Below are 19649 nucleotides of genomic sequence, written 5' to 3'. Positions count from 1 at the left end.
GGTGATAGAATATGACCTGTCAGCTTTCCACTTCTGTGAATTTGGTTTTCTTTTTGGTTAAGCGCATGATTGTTTCTGTAAAAGTTCTATGGAAATATTGAATATATTTACATAGGTATATATCCTGTTTAAGGAATAAAATGTTCCATTTTAATATATGCTACAATCTGGATGTTTATGTTGAAACCTAATGACCAATGGGACAGTGTTAAGAAGCGAGGCCTTTGGGAGGTGATTAGATCATGAATCAGATTACTGCCCTTATAAAAGAGGCCCCCTAAAGCTGCCTCCATCATGTGAGGACACAGCGGAAAAGCACCACACAGGACTACAAGTCTACTCTTTCTACTTGATCTTGAACTTTCTAGCCCTGGGAGTATGAGAAATAAATTTGTGTTGTTTATAAGCTATCTAGTCTATGGTGTTTTGTTATACACATAGTGGCTCAAATGGACTAAGGCAAGGCATAACATGTTAAATCAAGTTTAACTATCGTATTATTCACTCTAACCTGTCTATAGCTCTTTTTGGTCAAATTATTTCAATTTCTGAAGAGATACACAGAAAAATCCAATACAACTTATTTTTATCATCTTCTTCAATTTCCTTTTTAAATTGAAATAAAATGTCCCCTTGTAGTCCTGTTTTCTTTCTGTATTTAGCTTTTGATTTTGTTTGCTAAAAATAGCCCATTTAATCAACTTTATAAAGTCTGTCCTTATACTATTTAGTGCTTTAACTTTCTATTCCTTGCCTCTGTTAATATTTTACTATGCCATTTCATTCTTCGGTTTGATTTGGTTCTTCTTTTATTACCATATTTCAAGTACTATTTTGCCAAAAAGATAAATCTGCTTTTTTTTTTTTTTTTTTTTTTTTTTTGCAGTTTTTGACTGGGGCTGGGTTTGAACCCACCACCTCCGGTATATGGGGCCAGCACCCTACTCCTTTGAGCCACAGGCGCCACCTGATAAATCTGCTTTTTTAACCAAGTATAAGTCTTTTTAATAAGGGAATTTCAGTCCAGTCATATTTTGTATAATACTTGATATGCTTAACTTCATTCTTCCCAACTTATTTTATACTTATTTATCTTACCATGCTATTTATTTTCTTATTTACTTTTCTCTTATTGTTACCAGTCTAATCAGTTTCATTGATTTCCCCTTTCCCTCATTTATTTGCAAGCTCTCCTGGGTTTTTTTCTTTTCGTAAATGGTTATCTTTCCTTCCCCTGCTCTCATCATCAGAGGGTCCAGATAAGCAGATGCATTAGTTCACGAAAGCAAGATGTGAAGTATTTTCCTCAGCAAGTCCTGTATTTCTCCCTTTTCCCTCCATTTGAATAAAATAATTCTTGTAGAGTATTTCACTTTCCTCCTTTTTCACTCTTCTCTCCAGTTCTATTTCTCTCTACACCTCTTTCCATTCTGAGATGCCCATTTTGGTTTATTTATTGTTTGGTTCAGGATTTTTCTGTGATGAAATACTAAGTAGTAAACTCTTTCTTGTACGTCTACAGATATTTTTTCTTCCTTGCTGAGAAGTGAATAATATCCTATCCCGGTACTGAGTTTCATTTGTGGCCCTCTACTTACACAACAGATACTAGTTACAGCAGTTCTCAACCTTCCTAATGCCGCAATGTACTTTTCATTGTTAAAAACGGGTCGCGACCCACAGGTTGAGAACTGCAGTAACTAGTAAATTCTTGTTTTTAGTTTCCATTCTTGCAGATAGGAGGGCTGATGCAAGTCTGATGCTTGTTGCATTGTAGATAATTTGTTCTTACTCCTTGGAAACTTCCTTATATCCTTGGCCTTAAGGAATTTTACTATACTGAGATCTTAAACTACGAAATTTTCTTCTGGATATTCAAATTATTGCCTTACCCTTATTTGTTCTTCTGTTTTAGTTTGAAATTCTAAACATGCTAGGTCCAATGGACCTGATTTTATTTTATTTTATTTTATTTTTGAGATTCATTTTCTTTTGCCTTTTGGTTTGAAATATTTCTTAGAGCTTGATTTTTCAGGTCATTACTTCCGATTTCTATAGAAACTATCCTTTCTTTCATTTCTTTTCTGAACATTTTATTTGGGAAGCCATGTTTTCAGTCGTCTTGACTCCATTCAAGTTGTCACTGTCTGTTCCAGCAGTACCCTGGAGCCGGAGAGCTTCAAAAAGGACCCACATCAGTTGCTCGCTCCCACTCACGCCTCTGCTGTGCGTGGGCGCCGACGCTGGCCCTAGAGAGCCCCTGGACCTCCCTTGCCTGCCTGACCCCTAGCCCCTGTTTCCAGCCCGCCACCGGCCCCCTGAGTTCCCAGGCTGCCCCACCACCCTGACCTTTGCCCCAAGGCCTGGCCAGCCACCAGTCACCCTCCTTAGACCCCTGGAAACTGGTCTTCCTCAGCCAGACACTGAGCATCTTGCTTCCCACCAGGCCAGACCCTCCGGAGAGCCCCGGGCCCCCAGCATGCAGCCCGCACTGCTCCACATGGACATGGAGGGGCAGAGCCGGGACAGCACAGTGCCCCTGTGTCGGGCACATGGCCCCCAGTGAGGCCTGTGCACCACCGCCTGCCTGGGCAGCCGTGAATGTAGCACCCCAGACCCCGCCCCAGCCTGCCAGGTCACAAGGTGGGGCAGGCCCTGGGCAGCATACTCAACTCTATTTATTGGGGAAGGGGGGAGGGAGGAGACTTAATTTATTTCCTTGTACCCCAGGGGGTGGAACCCTGTGCCCACTCTGCACTGGGGAGAGGGTGGGCAGGGATACTCAGCGACAGGGCATCATGGGGGATTGGGCACTAAATGCAGCATCAAAGGTAACCCCTGCCCCTTGAGAAAAGAACAAAGCTGTCACTGCCTCCTCCGGCAGTACTCTAACAGCGGTGTCCTCTTCCCTGATGCCTTTATTTGTCTCTGCTACTGGATGGGTTATTTTCCTGTTCCACATGTCAGTTCACTGGAGCTCAGATGCTCTCACTGTCATCTCTACCTACAGGGTCCTATGGCTGAGAGAGGCTACCAGCTGCGAGTCCTGAAGGAAAGCCCCTGCTGTCAGGTGTTCTGGTCCTCTGGGGCCTGAGGAACAGGAAGATCCAGTCTTCCTAAGAAGCCCTTTCTTGGCCTTGTGAAGGTAAGGAGACCTGACTCAACATTGTCATCTATCCAGAGAGCCACAGCTCCCTAGCCAGCCAGCACTTCCCAGGTTCTGCTGCTCCTACTCTCACTGGCTCCATGATAACGCTGTCCATCCCTTTGGAGAGAAAGTGTGAGGCTAGTCTCCTTCTCCTAGAATTCCAATGGAGTCTGAGACCTTCTACCCAGCAGTGCATGGGAGCCAACAGCCTTCAGGCTCCTGAGAGGCAGACACCTTAGAGGTGAGGATTAAGGAAAAGCATCTGTGTGGTGTCAACATAGGACCAGAATCTCTCTTCAATACACCTGTGTCATTTTATAAGTTGAATTAATGTTTATTTGAATGTCCCACTCCATCAGGCATTCAAGATTTTGTCTCAGTCCAACGAGAACTTCCCACATTTGCTGGGAACTGGGTCATGTTTCTGGAGTTCTTCCGTGATGCTCCGTGTCAGAGCGGGAGAAGTAGGCATCTGGTCTGAGTCATCTGTCCCCTTTGGAAGCTACACGGAGCCAGACCGTGTTAGTTGTTATTGCATGTTTAGCACCTATTTTCATGTTATAAAAAGGATACAAAGAGGACAATGAAACAAGGTAGTTCAGTAAGCTCTAGGCAATCCATGCTTTGAAGATCAGTTGGGACTTGTCTGGAAGACAAGCGTCTGCCAAGAATACACCTGAATAAAGGACTGAAGAGTTCCCTGATTAAAAACTAAAATAATAATACTAAAAACTAATTGCAAGGGAGAAAAAGCGAAGCACACAAGCTTGTTTTAATAGCCATGACTCCGTGTTGGAAGGGAAGGGTGATTTTAGCACAGCTTGTTACCTTTTGCTCACACTGTCCTCTGGCCCAGCTCCCAGGTTTTAAGTCCTGGGAAGGTGAGGGAGAAAAGCCAAACCAAGCAGTTTGTTTAATTGGAAAAATTCAGTAAGACATGGAAAACACAAAACAATAATATTTGGGACCTCTGTGACAAAGATAGGTGAGTCTTTTCAATTAATTGGGCCATTGTTGCCCTTGGTTTCCCTAACTTCAGCTGTGCACATCTTGCAGGCAGGGAGCTACCAGTGGCAACCACAGCACCAGCACAGTGGGGAGAGGCGGTGCCTAAGGCAACAGTGGACTCTGAGCTCCTGGAATCAAAGGCAGAGGAGAAGGATGCCCCACTGGACAGAAGGATGTCTGGCTGGACATCCTGAGTGGAGAGACTCGGCACAAGCCCCTTTCCTCTCTCTGAAATGACTAGAGAACATAAGAGGGACTCAAAGTGGCTCAGAAAATAATATGGGAGAACCAAGGATGGATGACTTCTTGTAGTTACTGTTGTCTCCATTTTTACCCCCAGCTGCTGAAGTTTGACGAAACACAATTTTATAATCAGAATTTGAGAAGGAAACTGGGTCATATGGCCATTCTTCAGACTCCAGTAAGGAGTCAGTGACTGGTACAAAGACTAAACAAGTTTGCTCTGGTCATAACTTACATAATAATATCCGTTAAGGAAGGAATGATTCAAAATAAATCACTAACAAAGCAGAATAAAAAGAAATGCCTCAAATATTTGTTCTATTCATTGTGGTGCTATGATTTTGTGATGGAATTTGAGGACCATAAACTTACTAGCCCCTCAGTCTCGTGCACAACCCCAGGGTGATGTGATTGGAGGGACAGGGCTGTTCTTACTCAATGCAACCCCACTTCTTCACCCTGTCAGGGATGTAGCTTAAGGTTTTTTGTTTGTTGCTCCTAGTGACAGACACTTTCTCCTTACAGTTATAATTTGCAAGTCTCGTATTTTTAAAGTGAGACAAAAATTTCTGGTTGACAATAAGCAATGTGTTAACAGCAGGATTCAATGTATCAAATTCATCTCCATAAAAAAAAAAAACTGTAAACAATTCAAATCACCAGAAGCTTTAAACTTGATAGACTATTATGGTAGAAGAGCCTATACTAATAGCAGGTTTTTACTGAGATTTGAATAAGCACAGTATGCTGCACAAATATTTGCTTTAATGTTCAAGAGGAGACCATACTACTTTCATGTTACAGATGAGGAAACAAATGTTCAACGTATCAAACAACTTCCTCCAGTTACAAAGCTAGAAATTGACAAAGTGGGATTCAAAACTAGGTTTGTCCAACTCCAGCGCATTCCGCTTTCTGAGCCCCACGCACCCTTCCTACTTCACTCTGCTGCCTCATTAAGGAGGAGAAGCCCGTACAGTTCACATCTGGGGACTCAAGTGTCCCAGACATAGAACATTTCATGACCAGGCCAATTCCTTAGGAAAACCATTCCATCTGCCAAGTAAAAAATACATTAAACTTACTAACCTTTTGGCCCACTTTCAGATTCCAAGAATGGTGCTACTATTTCCTTAGAAGCTCAAGGAATGAAATCCTGCCTCACAATAAATAATTCTATCCAGTGTGATTCTGTTCTATCTCTGAACTTACCTTTTTGTCTTAAGTCACTGTCAAGGCTAACAGATCCCATAATATTCTCAAGATATAGAAAACAATTACTGAAATTTACCTAATGATTAAAAGAAAAATATATGATTTTCTACTCTGCAAAGCATCTATCTTCTAAAGGCAGTGCTATCTTTTTCTCTGTATCATATAATATTATCCACGTGATGATTTTGCATTTTCAGTGAGTAAAAATAGATTCCTTCATGTTATTCTATTCTTCCCTTATTACTCACTTCCAAAACAAAAGATTAGCATTTTTACATGTTCATTACATCAGGAAATAAAACTCAAAAATTAGTGATTTAATTTACAAATGCTTTTTATTTGTGTTTATTTGCCAGTAATTCCAACAATACATTGCTTGCATGTTTCAAATACCAAATAAATATTTGTTGAATGAGTGAATTAGTGAAACCTGGATTGCAACAGAAATCAGTAAATCAGCCACATCTGTATGTATAAAGTAAAATTATATTTTACCTGCCCAGAATCTATTCATTGTATTCCAGTGATACAACAACTATTTCGGTTCATTACCTGTTCTTCATTGCATCTTCCTGAACTCAAGACTTGGAGTCTACAGACATCAAGACTAAGCTGGTCAATCAGAAATATTCCTAAGACTTTAAATCCAGAGAACCCAAGGGACCTCCAGAGAACCTCCAAGGGACAGTTGGAGTTCATTTCTTTCAGTAGAGGTACCCTAACAGGGTAAGGTAAGTAGTCTTTATTGTCTGAACCCTTTCTTATATTAAAGTAATTTTGAACCTGTTTCTTTAGTTTGCCTGAGGAGTCAGTTAATTCGCAAATATTACATGTTTCTTCTGCTTAAGTTACCCAGAATTGATTTCTATTACTTCAAACTGGAGAATGCAAATTTCGGTTTCCTTTTAGGATATAATGGAAATAATTTTAAGACTAAATTTAGCCACACATAAGCTAATATGTCTGTTTGGAATAATTGGGCATCCCAGAAACACACGGAGATTGGACTGACTGGCAAGCTTTTTCCCCCAGGCTCCCACAGGGTGCTCACAAAAAGACTGAGAGCTGAAAGGGCCAGCTCACCGGCTGGTGCAGGTCTGAAGGAAGAGAGTGAGAACTGTTAGCAGATGGGCAGGACCCCTTACTTCCTTTTGTTTCCTTTTTATCTATGAAGCAAACATCTTAAATCACTGGGAAAGGCGCACCAAACTTTCTGTCCTACGAGATCCAAGCAAAGCCCCAATTCATGAGGAAACATCAGAAGCAAAACCCATCTCTCTTTTGGGGAGAAACAAGAAACTACTGTGGGCCCTCTGTCATACTCCTCTACCGATCATAAGTCTGCTGACCTGGGAGAGAGGCAGGATGCTCCTGCACAAAACCAACCTCACATACAATTTCACTGCCACTTGGAGGACACAGGGGAATACTGAGAAGGTTCCATCCCCAAAGCCCAGCAGCACAGGGCCTAGGAAAGAGGCTGGAGCAGGACAACAGAGAATCTCTTCCTGGAATAGCATTCTTCCATTGGGGACAGGAAGAGCACGAAGGTGGGGAGAGATTCCCTCTGTAGCACAGGCGTGCAGGAATAAGTGAAAGCCCAGGAAAGAGCAACATGAATGAGAGAAACCTCAGCGCCCTGTCTCCTACCCCAAGAAGCACAGGGTTGGAGCAGCCCAACTGCTACAACAAGTAGAAGCCTGTGGTGCAACAAAAGTAAAAGTAATACCCAAACTCAGCTCAACTCCTGACTCCACTGACCCAGCCGGTGGCCTGCCAGAAGAAGAGGCATGCATACATCCAGGCGTAAATACTAGTTACCTTCATCTCTCTTGTACACATGATGGCCAATATTCAATCAAAAGTCACATGACTAAAAAGCAAGAAAAACCAAAATATTATAAGGATATAAAGCAGGCATCCTCAAACTATGGCCTATGGGCCACATGCAGCCCACTTAGGACCTTTATCCAGCCTGCCGGGTGTTTTTGCCGCTGCTGCCTGTCCTGCTTAGCAGCCGACTTGTACCGGGCCCACAGTCCCGCCCTCCAATGGTCTGAGGAACAGTGAACTGGCCCCCTGTTTAAAAAGTTTGAGGACCCCTGATATAAGGCAATCAACAGACTCAGAGATAACCCAGATATTAAAAACACCATATAGAATCTTTAAGATAATTATCATTAATGTGCAAAAAATCACATGTAAGACAGACAACACACAAGAACCAAAGAGCAATTTCAGCAGAGAAATAGATGAAGAGGAGCTGTCTACATTTTTAAAGAAATTATATTGCTAGATAAACTGTGGACTCTTACTAAAATAGCATTTAATTATTTTCGAGATTTAAAACACCAGAATGAAATAGGCTGTGAATGCCGGTCAGAGTCTGTTCCAGAAAGGTTTGCTAAAGGGCTGGATACAAGTGGAGCAGTCATGTAGATAGTTGGATATTTGAGTCTGGAATTTTGGGGAGATATCTGGACTGTAAAAATAAAATTGGGAGTTAAAAGCATATAAACAGATTAAAAGCTATGATTCTAGCTGAGGACCCTAAGAGAATGAGATGTCTATAGAGAAAGAAAAGGTTTAAGGACTATGCCTTATCATACTGTATTTCAAAGTTAAGAAAAGGACCCAATGAAGGAGACTGGTCCAGTATCCCCAGATATACCTGACTGTGTGAGACAGTATTGTCCTGACAGACTGACAGCTGTCACTGAGCCTTATTTCATTGGTCATCTTAAACAATCTGACAATACACACTTTTAATAAACGAATAGTCATAATATTGTCATAACTTGTACCAGGGTTTTGAGCTATCTTTTTCAGCAAAGTAAACAATTTAGTTTGAGCAAATGTTTTTGTTCATAGCGTATTTTTAAAGATACTTAGTGGTTAGTTTTAAAATAATTTGCATTTAACCAGATGTCATACCGTTATGTAAATATGTGAATGTAATAAGAGAGAGAAAAAGAGTACAAATAACAAGTTTTTGCAGTACTTGCACAGGAACTGTCCCCACATGGTGCAAAAGAAAATAAATTTGCAGTTATGATGAAATCTTGGATTCTGCATACTGATGAGAAAGTTAATGTTTTTCAAAGTTTCACATGTTTTCAATACAAATTTTGACTACATTTTTTTCATAGCACTAATTATGAAGTCTAATATATTTTTTGTATAGTGACCATATTTTCTAGTTTTCATATTTTATGCTTTGACCTCTGGGACTTTACCTTAAAATAACTGCTAGTTCCACGATAGCAAGCAGCTCACCTGCCTGCTATCATTGGTTGTTAACCAACCAATCCAGAGCCCACATCCCCATACCTACCAGCATCACCCCAGGTCCAGTTACCAGACAACCAGGGACAGCCCTCTGGGTCAGAGCCTGCAGAAATTATTTATAGTAGCCAATCCTAAACTTATCACCAACTGTGGTACTTCCCCATGTGGACCTATGCACTTGGCATCTGTTCCATATTTCTGAAGACAGTTTCTGAGTACAAACTCCTTCCTTCATGACAATTATCTCTGTGTCTTTGGCCTTACTGTACCTGATTAACACAAATCCAGGTGCTTGCTCAAAATATTATGCATTTCACTTCACAGCAGGAGCCTTTATTATAACAATACAAAAACAATGCCTAGCTCAGAAAAGGCAAATATCCCCCAATTCAAGTTTTCCTTAATGTCTGCTAGTTTCTTACTTTCAGGGAATGAATAATATATCATCATCTCCAGTTTGCTGCAGGGAATATTTACTAGGAGAATAAGTTGTACCTTCACCATGTACCATAACTGAAGACCTCAAGTTATCAGGTTTCAGTAGATGGATGTTCTTTTCATTTTTCCCTTTTTCCCTGAGCAATTCTTAAATTCACTTTTGAAATGATTCAGATCTTTCTCTCGTTCTCTGTATTTTACAGTTTTCTGACAGATCTGAGCAGCCACTTTATTTTTACCCCTCGTATGCATATCTCAAATTAATGCAAGTTGAAACTTACTGAATTGCTGCTCTGACATCACCCCATGAAAGTCATTAATGGAGAGATTAATGATAACTTTCTTCAGTCAAGGGAGATGGAGAGCCTTAGCTCATCCCTTGTGAAATGAGTTTAGAGGCAGCATGAATGTCTGTCTTTTATGAGTGGGTTTTTCACACTGACAGGAACCACAGGTGGTTCTTTTTTTCATGTGTTTACATTTTGCCATGGCTTGCTGGAGCACTTTGCTCCAAGACTGTGAAAGAAGATACCCGAAGCCCCCAGAAAACTTTATTGCTGTGTCTCAGGCCTGGTATATCCATCCAGGGGTCTGCCTGCACCTTCCATTCAGCATCACTAAAGCCAGATGGTGCCTTTCCATAGATGAGGATTCCCCAGAGTGTTCATGGGATCCATTCTATGAGAAGTCAGAATCATTAAACAGTGCTGGTTTTCAGGGTGTTTTTGGTTGAAAGCTTTATAAAGTGATAGATCGTAAGTTCATGTATCAGTATTAATAATGATACCAATGTCAATATGCAGGCAGAATGGGGGCCAAAGAGCCCATTCTTGGCAGGGGAAAACATCCCCAGAAAAGGGGGAAAATAAAGCTAAGCAAGGAGGAACAAAGAAAAGTTAGTTAATTTATTTTTGAAATCAGCTGCTTCTAAATTTCTTATTCGAACAAATTTCCTACTTTTCCTAGAAGTCTGGCCTGTTGGAGATACAGCTCACTTAAACACCCCTTCTGGGTCTATAAGCACCCTCAAGAAATAATAGTCACAGAAAATGTTGTGTGCAAGGCCTAACAAAACACATTAACTAGGCCCTTTTCCTGCCTAGTTAATAATCAAATTAAATACCCATTATAGAGATTTATATTATGTATGACTGAGACTTACATCAAAAAGCAAGTTCAGCCCTGACATATGGGTAAAAAAAATTATACCCCTTTTTACAAAGGAAGATCCTCTATAGTGGTGATGAGAGAAAAATTCCTCTCTCCCACTGACTCTTCAAAATAGTTTGAGGCCAGTGGCACTTTATTTCATCATTTCAGAACTTTTATGAAAAAAAAAACTATATGATGGCTATACTTCCTGAAATAAATGCTTTTTAAAATATACATTTCTCATGACTTGGATGTGCTAAAACAAAGAATTTCCCTTCCTGTGAATAAAATCGGTCTTATAACACACGTATTTTCAGAGTCACAGAATATGGCCATTAGGGAGCTATGCAGTCAGCTCTCTCATCGTCTAGTTTAAGGCCCAAATCAATTGTGCAACTAGAACCAGATCTCACAGTTCAGCATCGCAGAGTTGGAATCAGAAGCCTGACTTCTAGTTAGTGTAATACTGTGAAGTCCATCTGTCATTGAATTTAGTTGACAGTTTTCCATTTGTAGAAATACAAATTCAGGGGTTTTGTGGTTGTAGGGGGAAAAATATGAACAGTAGCAGTTCAGAAATCTAATACAATGTGTACAAGTAGAGAACTTGGGAGATATACCAAAATAATACTGGGTGAGTTGTTAGGTGTGTCTAATACATTCAACATCAAAGGACAATGTAGAAAGGACCAGGTGCTTGGTGAGAGAGCAGTAAGTCAATGAAAAGAAACACGGCTTTCTTTAGAAATAGAAAATTTCTTTTTTCTGTCTTTTGTTTTGCAGTTACCTTCCCTGTTTCTTTAGCAGAGTGACTGTCATTGCAATGTATTATATAGCCTGAAGGCTTTTATATATGCCCAGGATACATGGTGGGAGCAGACTCCCCGGTTTGCCTGGCAACTTAACAGAAGCCCCTTTGGTATTTGTACCAAGACAAATAATATGTTCTGAGAGCAGAGAAAACCCCTCCATACATAGAGGGTACCTCACTAAAAGCATATTTTAGGATCCTCTCCTTTGACTCACAATGCACTCTTCAAAAAGTAAGATGAGTCTGACTATAAAATTCAAACAATACGACCACATGTTATAGAGGTGTGGTGGTTTCTGTTCCCAAAGAATTCAAACTAAATTATAATCCCATTTTTAGACCCCACCTTTAATGATATCATTTCTACATCCTTTTTAAAGTTTGTTCTTTTCTCTTGCAGTTGGTTGGCATTGTACCAAGTATTTTATTTCTGGTAGTAGGCTAACCTGCTATAATGGAGAGACTCAAAACTTCAGTGCTAAATCCCATGGCTGTCTAGGGCTAGGTAGACTACAAATGGCTCTGCTCTGCTAGGTCCTCTAGGTATTTGGGGTTCTTCTACCTTTATTGTCCTTATTCATCTGATTGATACTCAATTGTCATGAGAAAGGGAACAAGGAATTGAAATGCCAGAGCATCCTCTCAAGAATGTGACCCAGAGGTAGCACTTACCCCCCCCCCCACCATGTTCATATCTCATTGGCAAGACTGCTCACATGGCAAAATTTAGCCTCACAGTAGATTGGAAGATATGGCCTTTGGCTGAGTTTAACTCAGGGAGTTCAATTACTAACTGGAGGAAGGGTAGAATGAATATTGAGAGACAAATAGCAAACATAGGCATCTCTCATTTTATGCATCCTGAGTAAATGACTGCAAACAGATATTTCCCATTTGGCTTTCCCCTTTTGATTTTTTATATACTTCAAGAAATCATAATAGTCTTTTCAACACTTTCATTGGCCATCTGTCCATAAGAAGAATCGCTAATAACAAAAATAATAGCTATCACTCCTTTACTGCTCAAGTGGGGTTGGCAATTAGGTTTAGGGTGTGTTAATGGAATTTCTTAAGAATTCTGTGATTCCCAACTAAAATCTAAGGCATTCACAGTCATAGCCAAAATTTTTAAATGCTGTTGCCCACTTTCTATGAAATTTATTTTTACTTTTTGATCCTTTATCCCAAAATGTGTCATCATTCCTTCCTAGGGGTTGTGCAAAATCTCTAGACTAATTCTGAACACTTTGTCTACTGGGTGAATGTTCAAACTTAAAGATGGCTAGTAAGGAACTACAGAGAGAAGAAGGACCGAGAGGTACATGTGTGCAGCAAATCAGAATCGACACTGCGGCAATATGGAAGAAAAGGTTTTTAACTTTCTCCTATAAGCATTTTGAAGAAACACTAGAGACATCAGGGCTCTGTCCCCATGTGACTGATCCATCCCAGCAACACAGTATCAGATATATGGCAGTAGATAGCAGACTGGCCTTTCTGTAACACATCCCCAAGTCTCTAAAGGGCTGTTAAGGTCTCTACACACTGGCACTGGTGACAGTGTTTAACTTAGTCTGCAAGGTCTGGGATGCAGCTTTTATTATCGACTCAATTTTTCAGATGATGAAATAGAGGTTCAGCAAGATAAAATAACTTGTCCAAGGACACAAATCTAGGAAGTAGCAATGAGGTCTTAACGTTAAATCTGCATTTCTACATTTAACTATTTACCCACCTGCACCAAGCCCCAAACTTAGCAGTCATCTGAGTCATTCTCATTCAGCCTTCTCATCTAATCAACCACAAAGTCTTATTCTTTTTATCGCTACATTTTCCCATTTGTTCTTATTTATTTATTACTATTGCTTCTGGCTTAGTTCAAGCACTTTTTACCTCTTTCCACAACTGCTAATAATTACCTCATCTTGACTCAAATTTTGTCTTACTTTTAGTGATTTTGTCTTAATAACACAAATCTAATTCTGCCTCTTCCATGCTTAAAGTCTTTACTGGGCTCTCCACAGGCTCTCAATTAAATCCAAACTCTTTGTTCCATATAAAACTTCCTGAAAAATTTACCCTGGGCTTTTCTCTTTTATTCTAGTCCAATCTCAGCACCAGATCCTCTACCCCAGCTGTGCAGCCCCCATGACAAAGGGTCATTATCTACCGTCATCCAGTATTTCTGGTCGTGGACTTGCAGAGAACTCCCTATCTTTGTGATGAATTATTCAAAACTTTCTTTTTCAAATACAAGGTATTTATTAACTATATTTAGATAGCTATGTGTATGTATATTCCTATAACTTTCTTCACAGTCAATGATGAAATACAGGGAATGCTTTTATTCTACAACTCTTCAAATATACCTGCTATGAATGACTGTGAATTCCATTTTCTTTCCTGCAGTGAAGTAGGTAGTTGGGTTTTTAGATTACCCTGACTTTTGCAAGGCAGAAGCACTTCCAAAATAAATGCTATATAAAAAGGTTTGTCTTGCTTCTTAGAAGTCATTTATTTCACTGTGTGGAACTGTCAAATGTCAAACCATGACTACACGACTTGATGTAATACATTACATTTAGTCAAAATAGCTGCTGCTCCTTCCTTTCAGGGACATTCTTCCTGCTTTTTTTGATGGCAAGTTTTGCAACATGTCTTGCTGTGACCACTAAAATGGAGTAAAAGTGGGGATGCCAACCCTAAGCAGAAGTTTTAAGAGCTCTCATGTGGTCGTACTGTTCCATCATCCCAGCGGTGGTTAGATACTGGCTTCTTTTCAGCCTAACCTCAACAGAAAGGGATTTGGTCCAGAATTATATTCCAACTGCAGCTAACATGTCATAAGAAGGACAAAGAAAGCTTTCTTTCTTGGTAAGCCACCAAGATTTTTGGAATTATTTGTAATGCTAGCATATCTAGCAAAAGCAGACTATAATTAGGGCTTTGATCTTTTCCTGCTCCATAACCCTCAATGAAGATTATGTGCATAACCTCATCTATAATCATTTTGGAACCTTTGGTTGGCTTCTATACATACCATAGTGGGGTCTTAGTAGTATATATCTTTAAAATTCGAAAGGGAGGTTTTTTTTTTGTTTGTTTTGTTTTGTTTTGTTTTTGAGACAGAATCTCAGTATGTCATCCTACGTAGAGTGCCAAGGCATCACAGCTCACAGCAACCTCAAACTCTTGGGCTTAAGCGATTCTCTTGCCTCAGCCTCCCAAGTAGCTAGGACTACAGGTGCCCACCACAACGTCCAGCTATTTGTTGTTGTTGCTGTTGCAGTTGTTATTGTTGTTTAGCTGGGCCAGGGCCATGTTCAAACCTGCCAGCCTGAGTGTATATGGCCAGGGCCCTACCCACTGAGGTATGGGTGCTACCCCAAAGGAGAGATATTGACTCTCAGAAGTCTCAGGTTTGAAAGGGACCTTAATGTCATTTGGCCCAATTCCCTGTATAAGATTTGAATCTTTATATGATTTCCCTGACAGAATTCCACTTAAACAACTCTAATGCTGAGGAACTCACTACTTCCTGAGCCAGCCCATGTTATTTGAGACAGCTTTACTTGTTAGCAAAGTCTTTTTTACATTTAGTGGAATTGTCCTCCCTTAGCTTCATAGCCACTCATTCTAACTCCACTCTCTGTGGCTCTGTGCGTCTCTCCCCCTACCTCTGTCTGCTCTCCTCTGGGCTAATCACTTCTGCAGCATTCACATGTTTGTCATAGGTCATGATTTAAATTCCTCATCACCATGCTGGTTGCTCTCATCTGAAAGAACTACAGTTTGCATTGTCTCTCCTAAAGCATGAACTCAGAACTGACCACAGTAATCAAAGTATGCTTTGATACTTGGTACAGAGTATGAAGAGTCTAGTGTTTAATTAATCCACATGAAAAAAAGCCAACAATCCCATATATCAATGGGAAAAAGAGATGAATTGAACCTTCTCTAAAGGAGACAAACGAATGGCTAACAAACATGAAAAAATGCTCATCATCCCTAATTATTAGAGAAATGCAAATCAAAACCACCCTGAGATATCATATAACCCCAGCAAAAATGGCCCACATCATAAAATCTCAAAACTGCAGATGCTGGCATGGATGTGGAGAGAACGGAATACTTTTACACTGCTTGTAGGACTGCAAATTAATACAACCTTTTTGGAAAGAAATATGGAGAAGTCAAGCTAAATCTCCTACTTTATCCTGAAATCCCATTACTGGGCATCTACCCAGAAGACAAAAAATCCTTTCACCATAAGGACACTTGCACTAGACTGTTTATCGCAGCTCAATTTACAATCACCAAAATGTGGAAACAGCCTAAATGCCCACCAACCCAGGAATGGATTAACAAGCTGTGGCATATGTACACCATGGAATACTATTCAGCCATTAAAAAAGATGGAGACTTACATCTTTTGTATTAACCTGGATGGAAGTGGGACACATTATTCTTAGTAAACCATCACAAGAATAGAGAAGCAAGAATCCCATGTACTCAATTCTGATATGAGGACAATTAATGATCTACATGGTGGGGGGTAGAGGAAAGAGAGAACAGAGAGAAGGAAGGAGGTAGGGGGCAGGGGGTCACTATCTGTGGCACACCTTTTAGGGTCAGGGCACAATTATAAGAGGGACTTTACCTAACAAATGTAATAATTGTAACCTGGCTCTTTGTACCCTCAATGAATCACCAAAAAACATTTTTTTTAAGTCTATCGTTTCCCTTTTTCTGGGCTCTATTAATTTCTAGCTATCTATTCAAACTAAAACCATATTCACTTTTTTGACAGTCATATCACATTATGGGAAGAGTGGTTTCATTAAAAGTAAAATTAAAAGTTTTAAAAGGGAAATAGAAACAAAAACAAAGCTGTAAATAAAAATAAGATGATAACACTGAATATGGCTGAGAAGTTTTTCATTATACCACAAAACCACTTCAGTGGCTTTAGCTAACATTAAATGGTCATTTCACGGCCTCACTCATTCCCGGCAAATCCTGCTTTTGATTTCTCTGCCTCCATCAATGCGTTGTTCTTCTTAGAGAGGTTCACTCTTCCTTCAGTCCTAGCTGAAACATCACCTGTTTTTTATAGCATTCCCAGTTTTCCCTACACATTTACTTTTTCTTCGTTGTTTTCCTATGGCACCTTGAGATACTTCTATTAAACCCACTTTACCATATTACATCATATTTAGCTGTCTGTAAGCATCACCATTTAAAGATAGTGTCAATTTTAACAGTCGCATACCATGAGGAGGGGGTGTCAGTGACTGATCCCACCAAGGGTTTGTGTTCATGTTCGGATGTCTGTCTAAACCAGATGGCAAAAAATGCTTCCTCGAAATCAGTTCCTGACCCCACCCTTTGGGATGCAAAACAGTTAATTTTTTATTCCCTGCACCTGTACACTAACATTTTTTATTGCTTACTACGTGCCAAATACTGTACTGATCACTGTATATACATTATCTGGTTGAATGCTCATCACAACCCTATGGACTAGGTACTATTAATATCCTCATTTTTAAATATATGACCAAATGGCAGCCTATGGGGAATAAATAATTTGCTTCAGATGGCACATCTAACAAGAAAAAGAGCTGAAATTCAAGCTTAGCACTGTCTGCCTTCAATTTATGTATACCAAACGCTTAGTAAAGAGTTATAGTTTGGGTCAAGATATCAATTTCTTAAAATTCTGAAGTCATGAATATAACAAAAATAGCTTTCTTACAACGGTTCCAAATAGAACATTGCAAAATAAGTGACCAAGGATAACATTCTTTAGTGACTGTTGCTCCTAAATAAGCCAAGACCCAACCCCAAATCCTGCCCACTCCTTGGCGGCACCCTATGGTTCCAGTCCTGGGATTTTCCACCATTGCTGCTGCTGCCACCATCACTGTCTACTCCACCTCTAGGGAGCCTGGATCAGCTGCTGTTACCTCTAACACTATTGTTGCACCTGTCTCCAGCTTACTGGCTCTTCCTCTTAAACAGTATTAGCAAGTTGCACTTTTAGAAATAGTTTATTTAAGACTCAGTTCTCACATCTGTAATAGAGTAAAACTGCGATAGTTGACCACCTCCTTACAGTGAACATGTCCTTAAGTTGATTTTATTTTTACAGACCAGACATGCACCACATGTGTGTATCAGTACAGTAAGCCCAGTTCCTTATGTTGACCACCTCTGCATGTCGACCAGTTTGTGACAGTTCCTTGGGTGGTCAACTTACAGAGGTTCTACTGTATTTACATCAAAGTACTGCTAAAAGCTTATTTCTTCTTTTGGTATGTGTAGACAGTGCAGGTAGGAGAGTAGAGAGAAGAGACAGGAAAGGATGAGTCAGACCAAGTACATTAAGACAAATAGGACTATTCCTGACTTCCTACTACTCAGCTTCTTGAGGCAGGTAACGCTATGCAAGCTTCCCCCTCTACTGCCTCCAACAGACTGTTGGAATAACTTTGAAAAAGTGTGTTTCTCAAATCTGTACTAATGAATTAAATCTTGATTTCATGCTTTTCCACAGAAGTACACCATGTTCTCGTAGTGGTTGACAAAACATTAAATGGAACCAAATGGAATTCAGCATTTACTGTGTATTGGCTTAAGAGCTTTAAAATACACCGAGATGTAGGAAAAGATAGGAATATTTGATTGACTTGACTGGTTAGTATAGAGAAGAAATGGTCATAACCAAGCAAATTTAGAAACTCTTTAGGACAAAGGAAGTAAGCCAAGAAAGAACACAGCAACAGGCAGGATTAAGACTGTTAGGGAATAAATGTTTGTGTCTCCTCCCAGATCCATATGGTGAAGCCCCAACCCTCAGGTGATTCAAACTAAATGAGATGGAACTCTGTCCTATGGGTTTGGTATATTTACAAGAAGAGACACCAAAGAGCCTGTACTCTCTCTCTCTCTCTCTGTCTTGTCTCTCTCTTGCTCTCTCTCTCCTTGTCTCTCTGTCTCTCTTTTTCTCTCTGTCTCTGTTGCTCTCATGCTTGGTCTCTCTTCTCTCTGTGTTTCTCTCTCTCTCTGTCTCTCCCCCTAATGGCATGCACACACCTGAGGAAAGGAGGATATAATGAAAAAGTGAGAAGAGAACCCCCCTCCAAATCAGGCAGAGAACACTTACCAGAAACTTAATTGCCCAGAACCTTGTTCTCAGACTTCTAGCCTCTGAAAGTATAAAAAATAAATTTCTGTTAGTTAAACCATCCAGTCTATGGTATTTGTTATGGCAGCTGAGCAGACTAATACAAGAACTAGGGAGGAGCAAGTGGTAGCAGCAACAACTAAACAGGTGCATTCTGAGGCAAAAAATCAGTATCAGAAAATTGTAACATCACTGAAAAATTATTGGGCCAGGAGAGATTGCTGGAATAAAGCAGAATCCTAGAATTCTGGGATAAGATTACTGGGTATAAAAACAAAGTAATTCACATTCAGAGGGCAGGGAATTGACAATAACAAAAATGTACAGAATGCTTTTTACATACCAGAGACTTAAGGCATTTATGGTCACTATACATATAAGCAGCAGTAAAATCATCATTATGATCATCATAATCATCATCATCTTTGTAAGTGAACTTAACTTGTTTATGATCCCTGTATTTATACACTATAGAGGAAAACACTTGGTCTTGACATTTCTAGTATTATAATTTTGGGTGCCCTGACCTGTGGAGTTGAGACTACTATAATGGGGAAAAACAAATGGAAGACAGTAGAACTTCCTGTACCTAGGAGATAGTAAACCAAAGCCACATCCTCCCTCCTGGGGAGATTAGTGCCACCATCCAGCACTTGAAGGCTGCAGGAGTGGTGATTCCTACCACATCTGCCTTTGACTACCTTATTTGTCCTGTGCAGAAAACAAATGGAATTTGGAGACCAAAATGGGATTATTGTAAGCTTAACCAGATGGTGACTCCAGTTGTAATTGCTATACAAGATACGGTTTCATAGCTTAAGCAAATGAACAATTCCCTGGCACCTGGTAGGCAGCTATTGATCTGACAAATGCCTTTTCCTCCATTTCTGTCATTAAGACCCTCCAGAAGCAGTTGCTTTTAGCCTTCAAGGTTAGCAATACACCTTCCATATTCTGTTTCAAGGGAATATCGACTTTCAAACTCAGTGAATGATTTAGTTCCCAGGAAACTTAATCCCCCTTCACTTCACAAGAATCACACAGTTCTGTTCCCTTGGCCTGTGTGTCTATGTTTATACAAGTACCATGCTATTTTTATGAGTATAACTTAGTAGAATAATTTGAAGTTAGGTAATATGATGCCTCCAGATCTAATC

General features: G+C 40.0%; 1 protein-coding gene across 1 annotated transcript in view; it reads right to left on the bottom strand.

The window, feature by feature from the left end:
• Positions 1–18505, bottom strand: part of TTLL7 (tubulin tyrosine ligase like 7) — a 145937-nt gene extending 127432 nt beyond the window's left edge. Inside the window, exon 1 of the mRNA XM_023509859.1 lies at positions 18472–18505. The gene's annotated coding sequence lies outside the window, so the exon portion shown is untranslated. The remainder of the gene's footprint in view (positions 1–18471) is intronic.
• Positions 18506–19649: the final 1144 nt, after the last annotated feature.

Source organism: Otolemur garnettii, unplaced genomic scaffold (assembly GCF_000181295.1).
Source record: "Otolemur garnettii isolate 467f Iridium unplaced genomic scaffold, OtoGar3 scaffold00010, whole genome shotgun sequence".
Taxonomy (NCBI): domain Eukaryota; kingdom Metazoa; phylum Chordata; class Mammalia; order Primates; family Galagidae; genus Otolemur; species Otolemur garnettii.
This window is presented reverse-complemented; position numbering and strand designations above follow the sequence as displayed.